The sequence below is a fragment of the Macrotis lagotis genome, chromosome 1, assembly GCF_037893015.1.
Source record: "Macrotis lagotis isolate mMagLag1 chromosome 1, bilby.v1.9.chrom.fasta, whole genome shotgun sequence".
NCBI lineage: Eukaryota > Metazoa > Chordata > Mammalia > Peramelemorphia > Peramelidae > Macrotis > Macrotis lagotis.
The window spans coordinates 765785346-765810462 of record NC_133658.1 but is presented as its reverse complement, the minus strand read 5'-3'; the positions used below and the strand labels follow the sequence as shown (position 1 = coordinate 765810462).

At 35.6% G+C, this 25117-nt stretch overlaps 1 protein-coding gene across 1 annotated transcript in view; it reads right to left on the bottom strand.

Annotated features, from left to right (window-relative positions):
- The window catches only part of AMOTL1 (angiomotin like 1), a 214382-nt gene that overhangs the window by 139662 nt on the left and 49603 nt on the right, over positions 1–25117 (bottom strand). The window lies entirely within an intron of this gene.

Below are 25117 nucleotides of genomic sequence, written 5' to 3'. Positions count from 1 at the left end.
AGTCAACTCCAGACATTTCTTCATCTCACTGTCTTTAATGTTACTGCCATTGGGAGAGAGACTATGCTGAAAACAAAGGAGTTATGGGGTCTTTCCTTTCTAAGGCTATCAGCCCTATTACGAAATGGGTCTTCCTTGACCTTCTCGTTCATTCTCTTCCATTCTAGGTACAGAGAATGGAGACTCTAAACTTGAGAAAACAAGCCATAAGACTATAGCATATACAGAAAAAAGAATTGGACCCCCCAAGGAGTAAGGACTCATCTTCATGAACCAACTATCAGGATTGTATTCCAATGAAGGGATTCACCCAGCAATCATTACATAAGTAGACATGAACTTGATGGGATCAATTCTATGTAATCACTGAGCTAAGTTTTGAGCCTAAACACCACCCCAGACTGAAACAGAATATGGGAAAATGTTCTTGCTATTTCTTTGAAGTAAAATATTCCTTTTTAACAACTAATTGATATTAGATGGAACTGAGGACCCCAAAATGGGGGAACAGTTGCCTGGAGGCTTGAGCTAATAATAGGAAAAAATACTTCACAAATCCCAAAAGGTACGGGAAAACACTAAAGGAGAGAGATATGGTCTCTCTGGCTTTGAAACAGGAACTAGAGTCTACATATTAAAGTTACAAGCCCATGTCTTCCTTGCCACCCAAAAGCATCTAGAAATGTACCAGGAAAGAGTACCAAGTACTAAGTATGGCAATCGACTCCATTATACTACCCCAGAAGAATGACATAATTAAAATTAGAAGTCCAGAAAAAGAGAATGTAATGGTTAGAATTCATGTCCATTTGCCCTTCTCCCACTTAAGAGTAGCTGGAAGATGGAAAAAAGCAAAAAAGAGGAGATAAGAAGTGAAATTCAATTCAATTAAATATTGATTAAATACATATGGTAAGGAAGACATTAAACTAGAAACTTGAAATATAAAAACAAAAAAATTTGCTGCTCACAAGACATTCTACTGAATGAAATTAAAATTCTTTATGAAAAACTCAAAAGGGGAAAAAGTTTGCACAAATTTGGCTAAAATTTAAAGGAAAGTAAGTTATTGGGGTGGGGGATCTTTTCAACAGATTTCTCTTATCTCTTTTCCAAATGGTCAAAGGATATAAACAGGCAGTTTTCAGAGGAAGAAATCCAAGCTATTCCCAGCCTTATGAAAATCATTAATAATTAGAGAAACAAAAATTAAAGCAACTCTGAGATTCTACCTCATATCTCTTCAGTAGGCAAATTTGACCAAAAAGGAAAATGACAAACATTGAAAAGATTGTGGGAAAACATGTACATTAATGTACAATGGATGGAGCTTAGAACTGGTCCAGCCATTCTGGAAAGCATTTTGGAATTATGCTCCAAAACTCACCAAATTATGCATACCCTTTGAACTAGGGATTCTTAATTAAGTCTTATAAAGAAGACCAAAGGAAAAGAACCCACATGTCCAAAAATATTTATAGAAGTTCTTTTTGTAGTAGTAAATAACCAGAAACTAAAGGAGTTCTCACAAACTGGGAAAATGGATGAAAAGATCATGATAAAGGAACATAATGGAATACTACTGTACCACAGGAAAAATGAAAAGTTTCAGAGAAATATAGGAAGACTTGTAAGAACCAATATGACAGGACTGAAACCAGGAAAACAATTTTTATATTATTATTATTAATAATAATAATAACATTGCAAAGACAACTTTAAAAGACTTAGTAAATTATATCAAGGAAAGATTGCCAAGCACAATTTCAGATTACACATAATAAAGCATGCTGCTTACCTTCTGACAAAAAAAAAATAATAGCTTCAGGGTACAGATTAGGCTATATATTTTTTGGATATGGTCAATGTAGAAATTAGCTTTGCATGGCTGTGCATATTTGTTACAAGGATTTTATTTTTCAGTTTTTCCATAGAAAGGCAGAGTGAAGATGAGAATAACAGAAAATAAATTTTTACTCTTGGAAAACAATATTTAAAATTAAATTTTTAAAAACTCAAAATGAGAATATTGTCTTAGTTGTGAAGTTGAAAAATCTTAGCCAAACAGTAGTTTACTCTGAAAAAAAATGGAGTAGGAACTAAAAATATTCAATGACTCAATAAGAAATATTAAAGTAAAAATTGAAGTCTAGATAAGATACCTATTATCAAAAACAATGACCTAGGAAAAAAGGACATGAGATAATCTAAGAATTATTGACTTTTTAGAAGAGTATAATGAAACAAAAAACTGGAACACTATGTTTCTGGAAATCATAAAAGAAAATTGCCAAAGACTATTGGAACTATACCGCAAAATACAAAATGATAGAATCTGTCAAGCACTACCAGACTGGAAACCTTCGCTTTATGAATAACTCATCCAGACATGGGATTTTCAAGTTCCAGAATCCTAAATCAATGAGATGATATTGCCATTGAACAAGACAGATTGTAAACTTGGAAACTCAGTATCCTGTTGAACTATCCAGCAACAAGAAAGAAAAGGAAGTAGAAGAAGATGATCTCCTAATAAGCCAAGTAAGTTAACCAAGAATAATTTGTCCTGCAAATTTGAGCATAATCCTACAGTGGAAAAGTTGACCAACAGAATTCATGATTTCTAAACATTTCTTTGGGGGGGGAAGGAAAAATTTAAGGACAATCCCAGAAATGAAAACACAGAATAATGTGATTTGAAGTCAGACAACTTGAGTTTCAGTTCTAACTCTGCCTTTTGCTAAATGTGACCTTGGGTGAGGCATTTGACCTTCAGTAGCTCAGTTTTTTTCTTCTGTACAATTAGGAAATTGGACTAAATGATCACTGAAGTCCCTGTTAATGCAATATATCTATGAACCATGATTCTAAGAACTGACAAAAGAAACTATGGAAAGAAGACTGAACTTGGGGTCACAAGACCTGGATTCTAATTCTAGTTCTGATACTGTCTTGACCTCTTTGGGCAAGTCACTTAATTTTTCTTGGTCTCATGGTCTTCATGAATGAGTTGGAGATGACATCTCCAAGGTCCTTTCCAGTTCAAAATATAGGACTTTATGATACTATGATTTAAGATACCCAAGCCTGAAAGGCCAAGGGAATGATTTAATGTTTACATTCTTCTGAAAGGTGAAGAAAAGAAATAATGCTCAAAAAATAAATAGCCTACAGAAAGGGAAAAAAGGAGAGGAGAAAAAATATTCCTTGTAACTGGAACTTCATAGATGAAGGTCATTCAAGTAAAGGAATGGAACAAAGGACTCTCATCAATATCAATGAAAGGTTTTAAATTTTTTTTACTAGTATAGGTACATAAAGGAATTGAAACTACTTGAAATTCATCTACAATTAGATCTGTGGATAAATCATAGATAACTACAAAGTTTTAAAAAACTGTTTTAGTGACCAAAAAGACACAAAGTAAGTAAGCAGAAACCTATCCTGGAATAGAGAGAGAGAGGCAGTGTAGAGAAGAGTTCATTTCCCCCCTGCCACATACACTCCTGGTCTGTATGATCAACCAACTGAAACATCTTAAAAATCATTATTAATCAGAGAAATCAACATTAAAACAACACTAAGAAATCAACTCACATCTGTCAAGGATGCCAAAAGACAAGAAAATGTATTGCTGGAAGGACTATAGAAAGATAGGCAGAGGGAGGGAAAAGCTTGTCCTTTTGGGGCAGCTAGGTGGCACAGTGGATAGAGTACTGGCCCTAGAGTCAGGAGGACCTGAGTTCAAATTTGACTTCAAACTTCATAATTACCTAGTTGTGTGATGTTGGGCAAGTCATTTTACCCCATTGCCTTGCCAAAAAAAACTTTAAAAAAGGGGGAAAAAAATAGGCAGACCTACTCTCAGCTGGTTGAGCCATGAGTTGGTTCCACTTTGCTGGGTAAAAATGTGAAACTTTGCTAGAAAAACTACTATATTGCCTGACTTTGATTCAGAGATATTACTGCTGGGTCTAGATCTCAAGGAGACTATTCAAAAGTGTTCACAGCAACAGCTTTTGTGATAAAATATAATCAAAATATGTACACAAGGATTAAGGAATGACAATAAATGATTGTATAATAATATAATAGAATATTATTGGACTGTAAGGAATGATGATTTTTAAGGAGCTCAAAGACTCATGGAAAGACCTATGTATGAAATGATGGAGCCAAGTAAATATAGAGTGGTGATGATGATGAAAAACATTTATATAATAGTTCTTTAAAGCTGATAATATCCTATGATATTATCATAACATCCCTATGAAGGAGGCTGCTCTTTTCATGGTTTTTCCCCCTCTTGCTTTTAGGTGAATATATCTCATTTGACCTTCACAACAAATAGGCATTCAAGTTTAATTATTCTTATTTTACAGATGAGGTCAAGTGATTTCCCTAAAGTTACACAGCTAGTAAAGTAATGCTGGAGAAGTTAATAGAGTACTGCAAAAAAGCAATGGGTACCTGGAGTTACAGAAAAAGAAAAAGTAAATGTATTTATAGATAAACTCCTCTAAATGTATTTATAAACTCCACTAAGGTTAGTCCCCAAGGGAAATTCTTTATGAATATTCCCAATTGGAGAAAATATGAAAGAATCACTAGTATTGCCTAATGCTATAGAATCTGCCCTGGGGAAAACTGTGTTATCATCTGATTCATTCATTTATTCATTATTCCTTCAACTTGCATTTATTAAATTTTCCTATATTTAATTCCCTGTGCTAAATGGGGAAGTTAAAAAATGTGTTAGTCATAAGCCTTCAAGATGATTAGCTAGGAATGTAGTAGATAGTACTTTTAGTAATGTGTGGGTTTTTGAGGTTCTTTCCAACTCTTAAGATTGTTAGATAAACTTAACCCTGAAGGAGTTAAAAATTGGTTCTCTAAATTTGTCTCTAGTACCTCCCCTGTTGATGCATCTTTTCATTCCTTAGGCTCTCTTCCCTCGGCCCCTCAACTTTCCTTCCAATGTCCAAAATCTTTGAATATAATTGACCTGTCTGAAGTCTCTTAATTTATTAGCCCAATGAGATCTGCTCTCTCAAGATGATACCTCCAAATTATCCCTCTTTTCCTTAGTATAACCAACTTAGCTATCAGGAGAAATCATTATAATAATATTGAATGACATATATGTAGAGCTTTTAGGGACAAATTCCTCATGTAATAGAGGGATTGGATAATGGAGTTCAGTCTCTCTAGTATCTACCATAAATAGCTATGGTCTTTTGTTTGGCTGTTGAGACTTTGCCTCTGATACTACATATGTGAGCTTGAACAAGTCACATAGTAGATGCTCAATAAATGTGAGCTAATTGGTTGATTGATCAGTGCAAACCTAGAAAGAAGGGTCTTTCAAGGGAAAATCCATTAAAAAAAACTGAGCATAGGAGACAACAGAAGAGAAGGGAAGTAGAGGCTGAAAAGAACTACTAGAAATAAAAGATTATAGATAAAGAGTTGGAAGGGGCTTCAAAGGTCATGTAGTCCAACTCCTTTATTTTATAGATGAGGAAATTGAGGCACCAAGGAACAAGTGACCAGTGCTGACCTTGTTCATTTGATCCTCCATCCCTCCCAAAGAAAGTAAATTCTTTAGAGATTTATTTATTTTTTTTCCTCTTCTCTATTCAGAAAAATCAACTAAGAAATTATTTTGAGTTCTCATATTTCTCATATTGGTTTATAAAACTGGAAACATACCCAGGCTTTAAAGCAACAACACAAAACCTAGATTTTTTTCTAAAAGAATCACCAAAACATCTATGTACAGCACATAGGTCAGCTTATTTCTTAATGGAGATCTCTTGCAACCTGCTTTTAGATGAAACTTGGTTGGATTTTTTTATAACCGTTGTTTCTAAAATTTGACTTTTTATTTCATAGCTAGGCAGAACATTGTTCTAGATTAGCCACTGTTCACACCCATTATGGAAATTCTAGTGTTTTCAGATGTTCTGAACATTTATCATCTTTACTTTCAGGAGTAGAAATAACCATACATAATAGCATAACAGATCTTGAATGCACACACAAATCATAATAAGAACTTAGAAAAATCACAGAGGCCATCTTGTCCAGCCCCTACCTGGGACAGCTCAAGTATAAGTACAGAAGTAAGGAACAGTTGTCTCCATTTCTTATTTTTTCATTATTCAAAATAATTCCAGGAAAGTAAGATATGAGTTTAATCCTACCCCTACCCCTAGCTAGCAATGTGAGGTTGGGCAAATGAATAACCATTCTGGATTTCAGTTACTCAAAATGAGTGAGTTAAATTAGAAAATCTCTAGGTTCCCTGCTAGCTCTAACATTCCATGATGCTCTGTGATTCGGACTTCATCAATCTTGCACTTTCTGCCATTAATTATTGATTTGGGATAAAATTATTGAGGGTCAACTATGTATGCCCCATACTTGATTAGATCTTTGAGAACAGCAGATTTCTCACCTATAGAAAATGCTTGTCTCACTTGCTTGTTGCAAGGATTGAATGAGTTAAGATTTTCAAAGCATTTAACAAATCAAGTCCTATACAAATATTTATATTACTATTATTGTTACTACTTTTATTATTATCATTATTATTATATTTCAATGTTGTATTAGCTGTATGACTATAAGCAAGTCATTAATCTCTTTGGGTCTCAATGTTCTTATCTAAAAAAATGTAGATAATAATTCCTGTAGTACTTTAGCTTATTGAGTTTTTGTGAGGTTCAAATTAAACAATGCATGTAAAACATGTTGCCTCTCAACTGCTGGATATATTTCACCACTGAGTAGCATTGGTAGCCAGTATTCTAAACCTATTCAAGACGAAGAATTCAAAACGGGGGGGGAAGGGCAATGCTCATGGTATTGGGCAGAAAGGTGATGATGCTTCAGTTCTCTATGGTTCCCACAGAATGTAGGTAATCCTCTATCCCTCAGCTCTGCCTCTTTCTGCAGGGCAATACAAACTCATTATCTAGGGCTTGGGGGCTATTGTGGATTTACCCAATCAGAAAGCAGTTTTTGACTCCCATCTTTAGCTACAGCTGCTTTCTCCTTGATCTTCCTGTTTCCTGGGGCTTTCTCCCTTTGGCTGTCCCATCACAAGCAAGAACCTACTTCCCAGTTTGGGCAAGAGGATTCATAATCTGCTCTGGCAATGAGAAATCTACCATCACCATCATTGCTGCTCACTGACAGAATGGGATTCTGTTGCCACCGTTTCATCAAGCAATTTCCTCTTTACTCCCCCATCAGACTTCAATTTGATCACATTTTCCTTCCTTGCCTGTCGCTCTAGTTACAGGGGGTAGTGGGAGTATGAGGTTACTTACCTATGATTTTACAGCGTAAGAAACTGAGATCCAGAGAGGTTGCTATTTTGCTTTAAATAGTTGGAACTATGCCAAATTTTGGCAGGAATCATCATTTAAATGACCTTTAGGTTACTTCTAGGATTAACTTTTAATCCTAGTGATTCTTTCTAATTAATTTAACTTGTAGCCACATCTGGTTTACTGAATTATATGGTGACATTGATACTTTGTAGCTCTACAGTGGCATAGAAGAAAAAGCACTGGGCTAAGGGGGTCCCTTCCTCCTAAAAGTGCTTACACATCCCCATCAAATTTCCACTCCAAGTTGAAAGTATGTATTTTCTCCTTCCTCAAATATCTCTAGGACACTTTGGATATTTCCTTTTTTCCCCATCCATGCCTATAGTATTCTTGTGAGAGCACTTATTTTAACTACCCCTTCTCCTCAATGAAATGTATGTTCCTTAAGGACAGTCTATCATTTTTATCTTTGTATTCCCAACACCTAGCACACTTTTCTATGCATAGAAAATATTTAAGAAACATTTGTTGTTTGTTGAGTTGATTTGAGATTCGAGATACCAGGGTTCTGATGCTGTCTTCCACTAGCTAGATGGGCATTGTTGGGTCAGTCATCTCTCTTAACCTCAAGTTACATATCTGTAAATCGAAGTGGTTGGATTAGTTGATCTCTAAGGTCCCCCTCCAGATATGGGATTTATTTTAACATATCCGCCCCCCCAACCTAGTGTTTAATTTAGCAAGTAAGAATGATAGGAATTAGTACATAGAATCCAATATTGCCCCATAAATGGAGAGAAAGAACATATGGAAAGCTCTAAAGGGTGTCCTTCTGCGGTGGAAAGAGAATGTCCGCAAAAGAGTAAGAAGATTTGACAAGTTTCCTTCCAAGGATAGACTCCTAGGACTTCACAGACCAGTTTGGAGACCTGCTGGGACTAGGAAAGGGGTGGAGGCAACAAATTCATAGCCACACAAATTCTATTCTGATCTTCTTTAGTTCCCTTAAAAGCAATGAGTGTCTAGATTTCCTATACAGGAATATACAGGACTCTTTCTCAGGAAATTCAGTGTAGCAATAGAAAAGCAATTTTCAGGTCAGCCAGGAATAAACATAATTGCCTTGAAGAATGTAGGAGGCAAAATAAAGGGATATAAGGAAAAAGAATGAAAGACAAAACATCTGATAGAGAAAGGTTGTATATAAGCCTGGTTCTTAAACATATAAATCAACAGAAATACCAATAGTGATAGAAGGAAAAATGAGTAAAAAAATTAAGAACCATATTGTAGTGGACAAATATTATGCTATATAAAGAAAATTAAAGAAAAACTCCAATTGTAAGTGAAACTTCTATGAATTCCCAATGATTATAGAATAATGAAAAGAAATTCCAGAAGAGTTTTGTTTGTTTGCTTTTTTGTTTTTGCAAGGCAATGGGTTTAAGAGATTTGCTCAAGGTCACACAGCTAGGTAAATATTAAGTGTCTGAGGCTGCATTTGAACTCAGGTCCTCCTGACCCTGGGGCTGGTGCTCTATCCACTGTACCACCTAGCCATCCCCCTAGAAAAGTTTTAAAAAGAAATAAAATTTCTAAAAGAAGACATTATTATGAAATTAGATAAGAAATTGGAGCAAAGTAGAATAATTGAAGATAGATTAACATAGTATAGAATTCAGAGAAAAATCTGAGATGAAAATTCCCCCAAATTAATAGAGATACTGAAAAAGAAAATGAAAGATGTAGACTTCAAAAAAACTTATTAGAAAATTTGATATAAGTGAATAAAAAAAGCATTAATTTTGAAAGAGCACATGAATTCTATATGAGATGAGCCAGAGATTAGCCTTGAAGATATGGTGTATAGAAGTAAAAAGATCATAATTTTTTTTATCTGAGTATTTTTAAATACTATAAGAAATAATATGAGAAAAGCATCCTGAACCTTTAAATTGATACAACAAAATGATGATCAAAATCATGGATCACCTCCAAAGAAAAATTTGCAAATGAATCTTCTCTGGAGGATAAACATCCATGGCCTCACCCTTATTTCCTCATTTATGAAGGAATGTCAATTGAAACAATTCAGGATCATTCTGCAGCCACTTACTCAGAAGAGAGAATGGAATATTGTAGACTATGTCAACAGAAATATAGATATTGATATTACTGATGAAAAACTGGGTCTAATCATCAATAAAAATATATGTTCTTCAACATTTGAGGCACTACAGAAAAAGAACTGTGCAGAATATTCAGTTACAAAGACTCTGCAAGAGATTAAAAACTAAAAATGTGAGTGGATCTATGTTAAAAAAAAAAAAAGACTAAGCAGTGGAGTAAATCCCTTTATGTTTATAGACTATTGTTTTAAAAAAAAAAGAAGAAATTTGTTTGAGGATAAAAGAGAAGCAAAAAGAAATCATCCTAGATCAAAAAGCAACTAAAGAAGGGGGAGAATTGAATTGATACTGTTTGAACTAACTCCCATACTTGCCTAGAAATTATTCAATAACTTATGCTAGAAGGACAACAAATTGAAAGCTTAATTAAGTGGGGGAGGGGAGAAGAGACAACTTTCAACCTGAAAACAGGTTGATGAGTACAAAAGGGATAGTAAATTCTTTAGTGTTTCAATAAAAATGGATACTGAAAAGAGTGATTAGGAAAAACTAAGATGGGAGAAACAAATGACAAGTCTCAGCCTCAAAAGAAAAATTAAAGGGTGTCATTAAAGAATATTCCAACCTTATAGGTACTCTCATAATAATACTATAGTGTACTCTCCCCTGACCTTTGTCTCTTCTCTTCTACAGAAGTTTGCCCCTTCAATTATCCTCTTTCCCTAATTTTCATAGCTTCTTTCTTCTTGTTTTTAAATATGCCCAGATTTTCCTTGTCCTTAAAAGCTTTCACATGGTCCTACTGTAATGCAAATTATAGTCAAATTTTTTTATTACAACAGTAAATTCCATTTTCAAAAAGTACCTATTCATTACCTCCACTTTCTCACTTCCTACTCATTCCCAAAACCTTGAAATCTATCATTTGATTGAAATCTATCATTTGATCACTAGTTATTTTATTGCTAAATCTAATGACCTTTCCTTAGGTCTCAACAGACTTGACCTCTCATTGGCATTTGATAATGTTGTCCATTCTCCATGTATATTCTCTCTTCCCTGAATTTTTGTGATATTTCTCTGTTATACTTCTCCTTTACTACCTGTCTAATCAATCCTCAGTTTCTTTTGGAGGATAATTCCTCATATTACCACTGCTATGCTTAACCTCTCCTTTCCCATATGTGTGGGTATACCCGAAGATTCTGTGTCCTTTCCTATTCTTTTACGTCAATATTTCTCACCAGTCTCAAGGTCTCAGGATTCAACTCTCATCCCTATGCAGCTAATTCTCCAAATCACACATCTAATAGTTATCACTCTCCTGAGTTACACTCCCATTTCATGATTTGTCTGCAGGTAATCCATCCCTTAGCCATCTCAAGTACAACACAATCTAAGCAGAACTCATTTTTCCCCATAAACTCACTTCTCTTAACTTCCTGAAATGTGAGTCACATCATTCTTCTAGTTATCCAGGTTTAAAACCCTGAAATCATTCTCAATTTTTCATTCTCCCTCATCTACTTACATCTGATTAGATGCCCTTAACTCTTTTTTTAATTTTTTATGATGTAACTTTTTATTATTTAGGTTACATATGTTTTGAGATTATTGCCTTGAATGGCATAAGATAAATAAGGAGAGACCTACTAACTCAACTCTCTGTTGCAAGTACATGCTCACTCTTTTGTCTTTGTTCATGTATTCTCCCCCAATCTTGACCCTAACCCCTCCCTACCCAGAATGCTTTCCCTTCATTTGTCTAGATGACACCCAGCTATCCTTTGAGATTCAAATAAAATTTTACTCATTCCTGAAAACTTCCAACTACAACTATCCTTGACTGCTTTTTAAATGAACTCTTAGAGCATGAATCATTTGTATCACACAGTTTAGTACTTAAACATATACTGTCTGCTTTTTATTTGTTCTCATCCATTCAGGTTAGTCTTGTCCTTTCAGTTGAAATTAATGTCTCTTATAAGTTCTGTATCTCCTTTATCTTACACAGCACCTCATAAGACACAGATTACATGGATACACTCAGCAAATATTGATTGGTTCATTATACAGAAACGCAAAGAAGTTTCCCCCAAGGAAGAGTCCTAGATGAGATCATTCAAAGGCATGATAGCTCCTATAAAACTTGAATCCAAATAATCATAAATAACTATTAAAAATTCAAGATATGGAAAATAAATGGACAAAATTCTCATTTCTTACATAAGGATCCAAAGATACCAACTTCATAGTGAGAGTAAGGGGCAAAAATGATTCTCCTTTCAATTTAAGCAAATATTTATGGTCTATTATGTGCAAGGCATTGGGCTAAATAGATCCTGAGGCTAAAAAAGGCAAAAAGTGAAAAACAATTACTGCCTTCAAGGAATGTGCATTCTACTAGGGACTGATGGCATATGATAGGACTGGGCTTGTAATTTCATTTAGAATATGGAATCAAATGGTTCAGTGAATACAATACTGGTCAAAGTTATGTATTTGGAGTCAGAAAGACCTGAATTTGAATCTGACCCCAGTCATTTTCTAGGGTTTTAACCTTGGGGAAAGTCACTTAACTTCTTTCTGCCTCAGTTCCCTTTTGCTGGGAGATAATAATAATAACACCCACCTCACAGGGGTGTTTGAGGATCAAATGAGAAAATACAGCGTTTTTGTGAGGTTTGGAAGAATCTAAAAATACTAAACAAATGCTAGTTAATACAGGAAACTCCTTCCAATAAGGGAGAAGAGGTGGGTAGGAGGAGGGGAAAGAATAAACATTTATGCAGTGCCTATTATATATGCTAAGCACTTTAAAAATATCATTACAATATTAGGAAGATGAATAATCCAACATAATTTGGAGAGTGGATAACTTTCCCTTATGGTGGATATTATATAGAAGCACTCTACTTTTAGGGCAAACTTCCAGAGGTTACACAAGGGAAGCAGACATTTCTTACAGTCGCTCTAGTCAATAAATAACAAAATATTGGAAGAATAGCTCCTCTAACCATTTGTGCTGCCCCACCAGATGTAAGGAATTCCCACAGCAATTCCTAATCAAAGAGCCCATCTGTGTCTTATGCAGGATTTATTTCAGAGTAGGCTCCACCCTCAAGGCAACACACTAATAAAGTGAATTTCAGTGAAATGCTTTGTGTTATATGAAACCATATATCTGACTACAGTATCCACTCTTCTCCTTCGATAGCCCTGAAAAATCCATTTAGGAAATGTTAAAGAATAAATCATATTACCAGATGGTCAATAATTTTTTTTAAAATTTGAGGTTTAGGGATGGAGGGTCATAGGAGAAGAGAATTTAATCTTCCCAAAAATATATGATGGCATTAAATTAGCTACAAGTCCTTACTATGGTGATAAAGGCTCATTTTTATCCAGCCCCACACAAGGTGCATTTCAGCAGACAGTGGAAGCTGTTTGGAGATAGCAAAACCATACCTTCACATCTGTTTTCTCTATTTTGCCAAGAGCACTCACTTTTTTTTTTTAATAATTTGACCTGCTTTACTTTCTGGCAGAGAACCCTGGGAAGCTGAGCACTAGCTTCTCTGGGCCCCTTCCAACTCAAGGAGACAGAGAGGGAAGAGAGAGAGGAGGAAAAGAGGGTGGGGAGGGAGAAGACAGAAGAGGGGAAAGAGGAGGAGGGGGAGAGAGAACTGAATGTATCTACTTGCTTAACTGAATAACTAGGCAAGTTTGTTTGTGTTTCTCCTACACAACCCCAATCAAATAGGATTTATTCCAGGTCATCCAGTTAGAAAGTGTCCCAGAAACTGTAATCAGGGTAGCCTGGCTCCTTCAGCAAAGTTCTGTGGTTATTTATACAGCTTTCTAAATGTGCACAGGGCTGCAGAAATGACTAAATGTTAGAGTTTTTGCATAGATTGTCACACATGTTTATCATTTAGGAAATATGGGAGACAGTCTCAAAAGATTTCCACTGGCAACCTATCTTTAACAAATGAAAACCATGCTAGTCCAGGTCCCATGGATTTTCTTTGCCATTTTCTTTTGTCTTGTTTCATTAGATTCCATTTCTGCTTCTCCTTCCTTGTTTTCTTTAGCCAAGAATATAACCAAACTTTTCTTTTGTACCATATAGCTCAAGGCAGAGAAAGCATTTTCCTCCCTAGGATACTTCCAGTACTACACTATTTTAGGGCAGGAAGCAGGGCTGGATCTCAAAATCAGAGACAGTGCCTCATATGTTCTGGGATAAGTCCATTTATCCTTAGCTATTTTATCTATCTCAAGAGAGGACTTCAGGATCCCTTATCTTGTGCCACATAATCCTCAGAATCTTCCTATGGCAATTCAACTGGAAGTGGTTTAGTTTGGTGGCATGGTGCTGGTAGACTGTCCAGATAATGACATAGGAGTCACTCAGCATGGTGTGTTTGCATTTAAAGCAGGTGCTGTGCTCTATGAGTGAAGTAGAATTTCAAAAGCACAATAGAAATGTGAGAAGTGCAAATCTAAAGACATTGGTAACCCCAGATGTTGAAATGGACAATTTATGCCCAGCCTGTAGTAGTCATTTGAGGTCATACTGGACTTGATCAGTAACAGCTGAACACACTGTACCTGTTCCCCAACATCTTGATGTTATTCAAGTGCAAAAGGTGAACAACAACTCTTATCTACCTACCACTAAATTTTTAATTTTCTCTCAAAGAGAGAAATCTGGACAGTGGCAAAGATGGGTAAAAATGTTCTTTTGTTAATCTATGGTACAGGGGTGGCTAGGTGGCACAGTGGATAGAGCACTGGCCTTGGAGTTAGGAGGCTCTGAGTTCAAATCCTACCTCAGGCACTTAATAATTACCTAGCTGTGTGACCTTTGGCAAGTCACTTACTCTCATTGCCTTGCAAAAACCAAAATAATAATAATAATAATAATAAGTAATAAGTAATAATTATTTGTGGGAAAAGAAAGAAAAAATGTTAGAAGTTCCAGAGTGCAGAAATTCCAAGACAGCAAAATTTGAAGCTAGGAAAATATAGCAGGGATCTTTTTGATGATTATTCAGTTATGGTTAGTGAAAATTCCTTAGTGGAACACTACCCATATTAAGCTTGAAAAGGTACCAGTGTGGTGCAACCATTCTGGATAGCAATTTGGAACTCTGCCCAAAGGCAATAAAACTGGACATACCCTGTGATCCTTAAATATCATTGTTATATATGTATCCCAAAGAGATCATAAAAAAGGGGAAAGGATTTACATTGTTCAAAAATATTTATAGCAGCTCTTTTGGTTATGGCGAAGAATTAGAAACTGGGAGAATGGCCAGCAATAGGGGAATGACTGAAAAAATTGTGATATTTGAATATAATAGAATATTATTGTATCATAAGAAATGATGAGCAGGCAGATTTCAGGAAAACTTGGAAAGACTTATAAGAACTGATACAAAATGAAGTGAACCAAACCAGGGGAACATTGTTCACAGTTAATAGCAACATTGTGAGATAACCAACATGACTGACTTAGTTCTTTCTGAGCAATACAATGATCCAAGACAATTTCAAAAACTCATGATAGAAAATTCTATCTACATCGAGAGAAAGAATTGATGGAGTCTAAATGCAGATCAAAGCATATAATTTTCACTTTTTTATGTTTTTACCTTTTGTTCTGTTTCTTCTGTTCTGACTAAAATGAAAATATTTTACCTGATTGCACAGAGATAGCCTATATCAAATTGCCTGCCATTTTAGGGAATGGAAAAAGGAAAGGGGAAGGTTGAAAGGTAAAACTTGGGAACTCAAAAATTTTTTAAAAGGAATATTAAATTATCTTTACATGTAATTGGAAAAAATAAATTGATGCTTTTTAAAATATTGCTTTAAGAAAAGAAAAGATACCAGTATACATTGGGTAAAAATCTGTATGAATGACTCCTTACCCTCCCCACCTCTGGAGATAAGTTCAGTCCTCACCCAGGCCCCAAGGAACAAGTCCATTAGATCAAAAATCTAAAACTGGAAGAAATCTCAAATGCCATCCAATTCAAACTGCTCATTTTACAGAGGAAACTGAATCCCAAGTGACTTACCTGTGATCAGTACAGAATGGTCTCAGGAGTGACAGCTCATTTAGAGGGTTGTGGACCTTAGGAAAATGAAGTAATGCATATCAAGTAGGTCACAAATGTTAAAGACATATATAAAAGAAGTTTTAAATGCTAGGATCATACATTTAAAACTGGAGAGAACCTCAGAGGTCCAACGGCACCATTTTATTAATGATAAAGTGGAGGCATAACATAACTAAATTAAGTGATTTGTCTAAGGTCACATGAGTTAAAATAATAGTTGGTATTTTAGCCTAGTTTCTCTGTTTCCAAATCTCTCTTTCCATTGAATGACAAAGCTAGAAGAGATGTAAAAGATTATCAAGTCCAACCCTCTCATTTTACAGATGTGTTGGCATCACTTCGAGCAATCAAACTCACCCCCTAGGCTAATTCCTAAGGGAGAAATAAAGATCTATTGACCTGAAGATGCTTTAATTCTAAGCCTGGTCCTAGGTTAACATGATATATGCAAAGTTTATCTTAATCACTATCCCACTCTGACTTCCTTTTATTCTTCTTCCATCTTTTCCCCCTCGATATTTAGCAACTTCATTCTGCTTCCTCACTACAGAGATTCCCAAACTCTATCAAACATTATCTTCCTCATCCTATGATATAGTCCTTTCCCTTTGTAATATCAAACTGCTTATTTCTTAAAAATTAAAAAACAAATCTGATAAATTAACAAGGGTTAATGTGATGATAATCTCTCACCTTGCATTCTTAGCTTCCTCTCTTATTACCTATAATTTTTATAGCCTTCTTATGAGGCATGCTAGGCAAATATTGTTATTCCCCTTTTACAGTTGAGATTATTTGAGTGGCTTGCTATGGGAATCACACAATTTGGTGACAAAACTGAGACTCATAATTCCCAGGTTCAGATCACAACTCTTAATTGGTCTTAATGGAGCAATAGCATTTAATTTTGAATAATACTAATTTTTGAGTTTTTCAGATCAGACACTGATTGGGCAATGGAAAGGTCACATTTTGAATAGGCAGGCCTCTCTGTGTTTCTTCAAATCTAAATATATGTTTAGCTCATTTTTCTCTCCCCAAAGCTTTCTCAAAATGTGGTTCCTAGGAATCCCAAGAAAAGAATCCTAGATTCAATCAGAAGAACAGGTCCAAGACTACCTATCTGCCTGCCTGATCTTGGGCAGTCACTTGGCAAATCACTTAATCTCTACCAGGGTTCTAGCTTCCCCATCTATAAATGAGGCCCGGGACTAGAAATGTCTGAAGTTTTTCTAGATCTTTCTATGAAGATGATCTTCACCGGTATATAAATATAGGGTTAAAATATGAGTGCCATATTTTAGCTTTTCATACCAAATATCCATGCTAAATATCTTAGCTTTCCATACCTCTTAGGGATTTAAATTCAATTAAAAATTTTAAAGTATAGACTGTGTGTAAAACATTGTGCCAAGTTCTGGCCAGATTTAGCTAAAATAGACTCCCTAACTTCAAAGAGTTTATAGACTAGATAGGGAAATGGCACACACAAAGACAATTATAATAAAAACCAACACATGAAGGCTCAAGAGAGGCACAAACAATGTGCTGGGTCAGGGGGTGGCTAGGTGGCACAGTGGATAAAGCACTGGCCCTGAAGTTCAAATCTGGCCTCAGACACTTAATAATTACCTAGCTGTGTAGCCTTGGACAAGCCACTTAACCCCATTGCCTTGCAAAAACTTAAAAAACAAATATGCCCGGTCAGGTCTGAGGGCTTCCTGAGGGGTATATCATTTGTGCTGAGTTGAGGAACAGAATGAACAAAGCATGGATGTGGGAAAATACATAATTTTTATGGGGGGTGGGGGTGAATCAATGAGTCATCCAGGTTGGCTAGACTGTCAAGTATGATGAAAAGAGTGGTGTAAGACAAAGTTGGAAAAGTATGGTGGTGTAAAACTGGGAATTACCTCAAATGCCAATCATAGGTCTTTATACCTTCCCTGTTGGGCAACAGGAAATCCCTGAAAGATTTTGAGTACAGGAATCATTTAAGTTAATCTATGTATAAAAAGAAGGAATTCCATTCACCACCCTTGAACTTCCTGATCTTTACATATTAGACTAACACAGGGGTCATATGATCATACAGCTGAAGTTTAAAGGGATCTTAGAAGTTATTTTATTCAACCCCATCATTTTACAGATGAGGAAACTGAGGCACAGAGTTAAGTGACTTGTCTAAGGTCAGATACTATGACCCCAAATTAAAATCTTTTCCCATAGCACCATGCCTGAGAAGGTTAAACTTCATTTTTCACAGGGTACATAACAAAAGCAAGATCCTTCTACAGGATTGGACTGCCCTTGGAGGTATCTGGGCATTTGTCCAATGGTCTGAAGGGTGGCTACAGGATGAAGGGTGGGTAGACAGTACAAATATCCTGCTGTCCCACCTCTTTCCTGCATCCAGGATATCTATCATCAATTCCTCCTAGCTTTCTCTTGGTTTTCAAGCTCCACCCAATGACCTGGCATCACAAAAATTAGCCTGGTCTTCTGGGTGCAGGAGAGTCTACCCATTGTCCTCCACTAACATTAAAGAAGGATGCCATCTGGTGGAAGCAATCGAGTTTATTACATACTAAATAAGTCCAAAATAATTCCAGATCGTCAGTAAAATCATAATCTTTAGCAAAGTTGGCACACACTTTTTGCTTATTTTTTAAGAAGTTACACAAATGCTATGTTAGTCTTGATTCTAATGAAGGGCTTCCTCTCTCCAGAATGAGGAGATCAGGAATAACTTTTCTCATGGTATGTCTGGTCCCATTGGAAGCAAGCTTGGGTAAGTTTCCAAGAGCAAATATTCTCATGAGATAAACTCCTTCCTCATTACTCATATAGCTCACAGAGTTTGATGGGACTGGACAGGCAGCTGAACTTTGAGAACTCCTGATTGTCAGTTCCCTCATCTCTATGTTATAACCCCATGTGGCCAAAAGACCAGGAGAACCTAAGTGAGCAACATGGAAAAGCAAATAGGATTTCTGGGAAGGATCCAAGAGGGGAGAGTGGAACAAGACCTCAGTCAAGCTCTCCCAGCTCTCTCCAAACAACCTCAAATCAAATTCTGGGGTGGCAGAATCAACAAAAGGTTAGGGTGAAACATTCTTCCAGCCTAAGACAACTTAGTTCAAAAAGAGAGATCTGTGACCAGAGATGAAGGCTGACTTGGAGCTCATGTGGAGAAAACACCAGTCTGGATGATGGCAAAAAAAGCAACAGAAACTTTAGGAGCTCTCAAGTCAAAGATGTATGGGAACCTGGCAACTGATCATAAAGGAATTACAAGGAACACCCATGCTAGCACTGGGGTCAGATACTAGTTCCTTTGCCTATATCACTTCTGGTTCATAGCAGAAAGAAGCATCTTTGATGAAGAAGAAGTGGGAACCCTGAGAAACTTTTGGTCCCAAGGACCCTTAGGTCATGAGGAACAGTACTGAAACTTGGATATTTAATGAAATAGAGGATTTTTCAAGCATTACTGATGAAAAGACCAGAGCCGAATAGAAACTTTGTGTTTTAAATACATGACTCAAGAGAAACATAAAAGAGTAAACATCATAAGAGATTTGATAAAATTAAATTGCTAACATTTCTACATGGGAATATACTTGTAATTTCTAAGAACTTAATTATTATTAGAGTAGTTAGAAGGAATATGTACACAGACAGAAGATGCATATAAGGAGATGATATAAAAAATAAAATTAAGGGGTGAAAAGGGATACACTGGAAGAATGGGTAAGGATGAAGTAGAATAGGAAAAATTTTCTCACATAAAATAGGTGTAAAAGGAAAATCTTTTAAAAGAGGAAGACTTAGGGGGGGCAGGTAATGCTTGAACTCATCAAAAGTGGTTCAAAGAGGGAATAACACACATTCAGTTGATTATAGAAATCTATCTTACCCTATAGAAAAGTAGGAGGAAAGGGGAATAAAAAGAGTGGAGAGTTAATAAAAGGATGAATAGATTAGGGGAGTTGATGGTGAGAAGGAAAACACTTTTGAGGAAGAATGGGATGAAAGGAGAGAGAAAGAAGGATAAACAGGAGGGAAATATAGGATAGAAGGAAATATACAGTTAATAATCACAACTGTGAATTTAAATAGATGAACTCACCTATAACATGGAATTAGAAAGCAGAGAGGATTAAGAAACAGAATCTAACAATATATTGTTTATAAGAAACATACTTGAACAATATTAAATTAAAATAATTTAAAATAATGGTTAAAATAAGGAGCTGGATCAGAATCCATTATATTTCAACGGAAGACAAAACAAAAGCAAAAATAGACCCAATTAAAAGGGATAAGCAGGGAAACTACATCTTGCTAAAAGGTACCACAGACAATGAAGTAATAACAATACTAAACATATATACACCAAATGGCATCCCATCTAAATTCTTAAAGGAAAAATTAAATGAATTACAAGAGGAAATAGTAAAACTAAATGAGTGAGGGACCTCAACTTTCCCCTCTCAGATAAACATAATCATAAAATAAATAAAGATGTTGAAGAGATAAATAAAATTTCAGAAAAGTTAGATATTGCTAGACCTCTAGAGCAAACTAAATGAAAATATAAAAGAGTATATCTGTTTTCTTATCTATACATGGATTCACAAAAAAATGACCATTTATTAGGGCATAAAAATCTTAAACCAAATGCAGAAAAGCAGAAATATTAAATGCACCCTTTACGGAGCATAATATAATAAAAATTACATTCAATAAAGAACTGTGGAAGCATGGATTAAAAATTGGACCCTAAATAATCTAATTTAAAGAATGAGCAGGTCAAAGAAAAATTATAGAAACAGTAAATTATTTAATTAAAGAGAATGGCAAAAAATGAAATAATGTGCCAAATTTGTGAGATTCAGTCAAAACAATAATTAAGGGATTATTTTATATCTCTAAATAGGTACATGAACTGCAAGTTGAAGCAAAATGTTTTACTTTATTTTTCTCAAGGTTTTTTTCTGTTTTCCTTGCAGCATGACTAATATAGAAATATGTTTTGCATGTCTTCACATGTATAATTGATTTAAAATTTCTTGCCTTCTCAAGGAAGGAAGAGAAATGGAAGGAAGAAAATTTGGAACTCAATTTTTAAAAAAAATTGAATGTTAAATTTTACATGCAATTGGGAAATATTTAATGAAATAAAATATATTTTTTAAAAAAAGAAAAGGAACTAGATATGACAAAGAAAATAATCTTGCAGAGGGGCTTGATGATTTCCAATAGAATATTCAGTTCATGAGGTAGTGCCTTTATGACAGTAGACTCTCATCTCAGAAGAACTATTGAGAGACAGGGACACCTTTAAATCTATTCTCCTCTATACCATCTCTTCGTTTTTGACAAATCAGATCTCATTCATTTTTATTGGTTAGGTCAGGCTTGACATGGTGGGAGTTAGGTAAAGAGAATGAAGTGGAGGTAGATTATGAGAAAGAGGAAACCATGTAGCTACTTTTGTACATTTTTTGTTCTTGTTGTTGGCATTGGTAGGATTGTTCTACTGCCTGAGAATGGAAACCCTTCAACCACCTCCCTGTCCCCTGGTGATAAGACATATGCTTAAACTTTCCTTTTAACTCTTTCATAATATCATTGAGGGTAAGACCATGAAATCAAAATGGACCCATCCTAACCTCTTATTTTGCATTTAATAAAACTGAGGCACTGAAAGGTAAATGACTTGCTCAATGTCATACCGGTAAAATTAGCTCCTGGTTCCTATGACTTCAAATCATTTGGCCTTTTTACTATACAATACTGCCTATAAATCTACCTATCCATCTATTTATCATTTGATTATCTTGGTGGTGCAGTAGATAGCGCACCAGGCGAGCAGTCAGGAAGACTCATCATCCTGCATTCAAATCTGGCCTCAGATCCTTAAAAGGTGTGTGACCCTGGGCAAGACACACCCTATTCATCACAGTGCTTTGCCTTGAAATGGCCATTTAATTTTTTTTTTATCAAATTTAATTGGACTAATCACTAAAGACACTTGGAACTAAAATTATCTCATTTGCTTCACCAAGAGAAATCAGAAAAGGAATACAATTGATCTAGTCCTACTTCAATATCTTTGCCAAGAAAATCCCAAGAACAGTCAGATACATCTGAATCCACTGAACAATAACAGCTTTTATCATCTATTGTCTATCGTTCAGTTTATCTATGCTATCACCTATCATCCATTTATCTATTTTTATCCATTTACTTATATACTTCTCAATTTCTCTATCCTCCCTCTCTCTCTCTCTCTTTCAGAATCAGTATTATGTAGAGAATAGAGAGCCAACATCAGAGTCAGAAAGAACAGGATTCAAATATGGCCTCTGACACATGGTTTCATGACTTAACCTTTCATTATCCTAGATTGCTGTCCAAGACAATAAATGTTAGAGAAGATGCCAATCAGCATGGAAATAAAGAGTTTCTTATTCAAAACTTTTGTATACTGATATCAAGGGTCCAGTAAAATAATTATATATGTAGACATAAATATATTATCATATAATATAATATATTATGTATTTATAATTATTACAATAATAGTATCTGTAAATAGCTTTGAAAGAGATCTGAAAAGGAGAAGTTTTAAGAGCTAGGCTATGTGATTTTCTTTCCCAATCCAGGAAGGGACTGACTATCAAAAGCTGGAGAGAGAGAGAGAGAGACAGACAGACAGACAGACAGACAGACAGACAGACAACATCTTTCAGTTTTGCTTAGTAATTATTCTTTATAAATTTTTGAAAAGATAATCCTAAATGGGATAAGAATTTTTCTTCTTTCACCCTAGGCTAAAGATGAATCAGAGCATCACTGATATCAAGACAAGGCTGGGCTGTTGAGACATGTAGTCTTATTTACTCCTCCTCTTCCCCCAACCACTGGGTGGAGTTGAGGCAGTGAGTAGGGAGTAGGTACTGCTTAAAAGGTGTGGTTGGCCTAGCAGGCAAGGCTCACATTCCAAAGGATGGGGGCCAAAGGAGATAGGAAGTATTTTTTTTCTCTTTAGGTTTCACCTTTTTCCTCAGATAGGTATCACACACATACATCTGTGTGTGTGTGTGTGTGTGTGTGTGTGTGTGTGTGTACGTGTAAATAATATACCTAGGTATACATATATAAGATACATATGCATATACACGTAATCGAATCTATTTTTTTACCAATCTATTTATTACCTCCTCTTTCTCCCCCCAGTTAAATTTAAGCTCCTTGAGGAAAGAGACTTCCCCTGCTACACACATTTGTTTTCCTTCTACATAGTACAGTGTTTTGCCTTGAAATGGCCATTTAATTTTTTTATCGAATTTAATTGGACTAATCACTAAAGATACTTGGAACTAAAATTATCTCATTTGCTTCACCAAGAGAAATCAGAAAAGGAATACAATTGATCTAGTCTTACTAAAACATGGGGCCTTGTTATCATAGGTAAAATAAGTCTGTAGAGAAGTGTCAAATTCTAACCACTTGTGGCCATCCCTGGGGAGAACTATAAGAACTCTCCTATCACATTCAGTTTGATTCTCCCCTACTTGCATGCAAATAATGAAAGAACAGGAACCATTTCTTTGTCTTTTTTTGATGCTCTGACCCTGAGATTAGCCTAAATTGATCTAGACAGTGAGGAAGTAGCTGGAAGGTTGGTCAGCTGCTAATGAGACAATTTGTGGAGGTATATATAGAGGGGAGAACAATGATTAAGAAGTGTATATAAAATGTCAGAATAGGTCCTGAGGGAATATTCAATCATTTGCCGGGATGACCACCAGTCTTATCCAACCTAAAGATGTTTCTTTGCATCCTTAGACCCTTTGGACAAATTAAGCAAAATAAATATTTGTTGAAATCAAATTGAATTATAGAACTGTTCTGGAGGAGAGGGGAAAATTTTGAGGGAATTAATCCTTTAAAACCATCATTCCCCAAGTCACTGCATGAAGAAGTTGGTTCAAATACCCAGTACTCACTAGTTATATAATATGACTGTGACTTCTGTTACAGAACAACCAGGTCCTACCTTTGTTCAGAACAATTTCTTTTTGAAAGCTATGTTCCCTACTATAATACAACATTAGCTTTTTGGGAGGGGGAACTGGTATCAATCTGTCTATCCTTATCAGAAGAAACCCAACATTGCACCAAGGAATTGCTGAGAAGACGGCTAGGAGGACTCTCTTCAATTGGGAAGGACTCCTATTGAAAAGTGCTACAGCTTTGCAGAGGGTAAACTGATTCTATAAAGCAATCCTATTCTTCTAATTCCATTGGTAATTATCAATATAGAATGATTTGAGGAAGCTGAAACACAAGTAAACTCAGACAAGAGTTCATGATTATGAAAATCATTTTTGTATGCAGATGATCTAGCACTAATATCATATTTCCCAGATTAAATAATTACCCTCCCGTTCTATAATTTATAAATATTAATCACTTTTTTTTCAAACTGGAGAGCCCAACCCAGAATGATCAATCAGGTGAACATCTAATACTTCCCCAAGGGACCTTCCCTCCCCCAACCCAGGATTGCCCAATATGAACATAATTTACCCAGTGTCAGAAAAATCTCTAACTTGAGCTTTTCTCCTCAGCAGCTCTGAAAGAAGGCTACTGGTATTCTCTTTGTTATACAAACCAAAGATAAGAAGATCAAGAAGGATGATTACTTATTTCACTTAAGTGTTCCTTTAAAAGTATATTTTCCCTGGGTGTATAGAAAAATAATTTGATTTGCAAGCATTTGATTGATTCTCAACTTCTCAGACACAGTTAATGTTGTGTATTGGTTCCTCAAAATGCCTGCTTTGATCCTGTAGATGAGTTTGGTTAGAAAATCATTCCCTGAAATGAACTTCCTCTGGGTGATGTCAGGATAAATAAAGACCATTCTAACAGAGCAAGGGACTGATTGAAAAAAGGTGGATGGACATGGAAAGCAAGGTTTTCACACTCATGATAAGTGAGAGAATATTCTGAATAGTCCAGCTTGTTAGCAGTTAAGGTTTCCTGAAGGGCAACACACACATACACACACAGAGATACACACACACAATTTAGAGAAGCAGAGGGCATCCAGAATACCCACTGTGGACTCTGATAATGAAACTACCTTTTCAGTTAACATTAGAAAGGCTCAACTTTTAACAAAATTTCAGTTAACCACACCAAATCCTTGTCCAAAAAAAACAGTTGTCACAGAAACAAACACAAGTAAAGAGAAAGAAGACATCTGAGAAAAACAGAAAACCATCACTTAAGGGTTGCAGCGCACAAACTGGTACTTTAAACTCTAGCCTGCAATCTTTCTCAACTCCTCTCCAATTAATGAGTACCATAGGTCGTATACCTGCCTATAGAGTGGGCTTGTACTGGATAAGGCAGCTACAGAGAAGACATGGACAGTGCCTGCTTTCAACAGGCTCAGTTCACTTCATTTGTAACATTTGTATAGTCTCTACCGGAG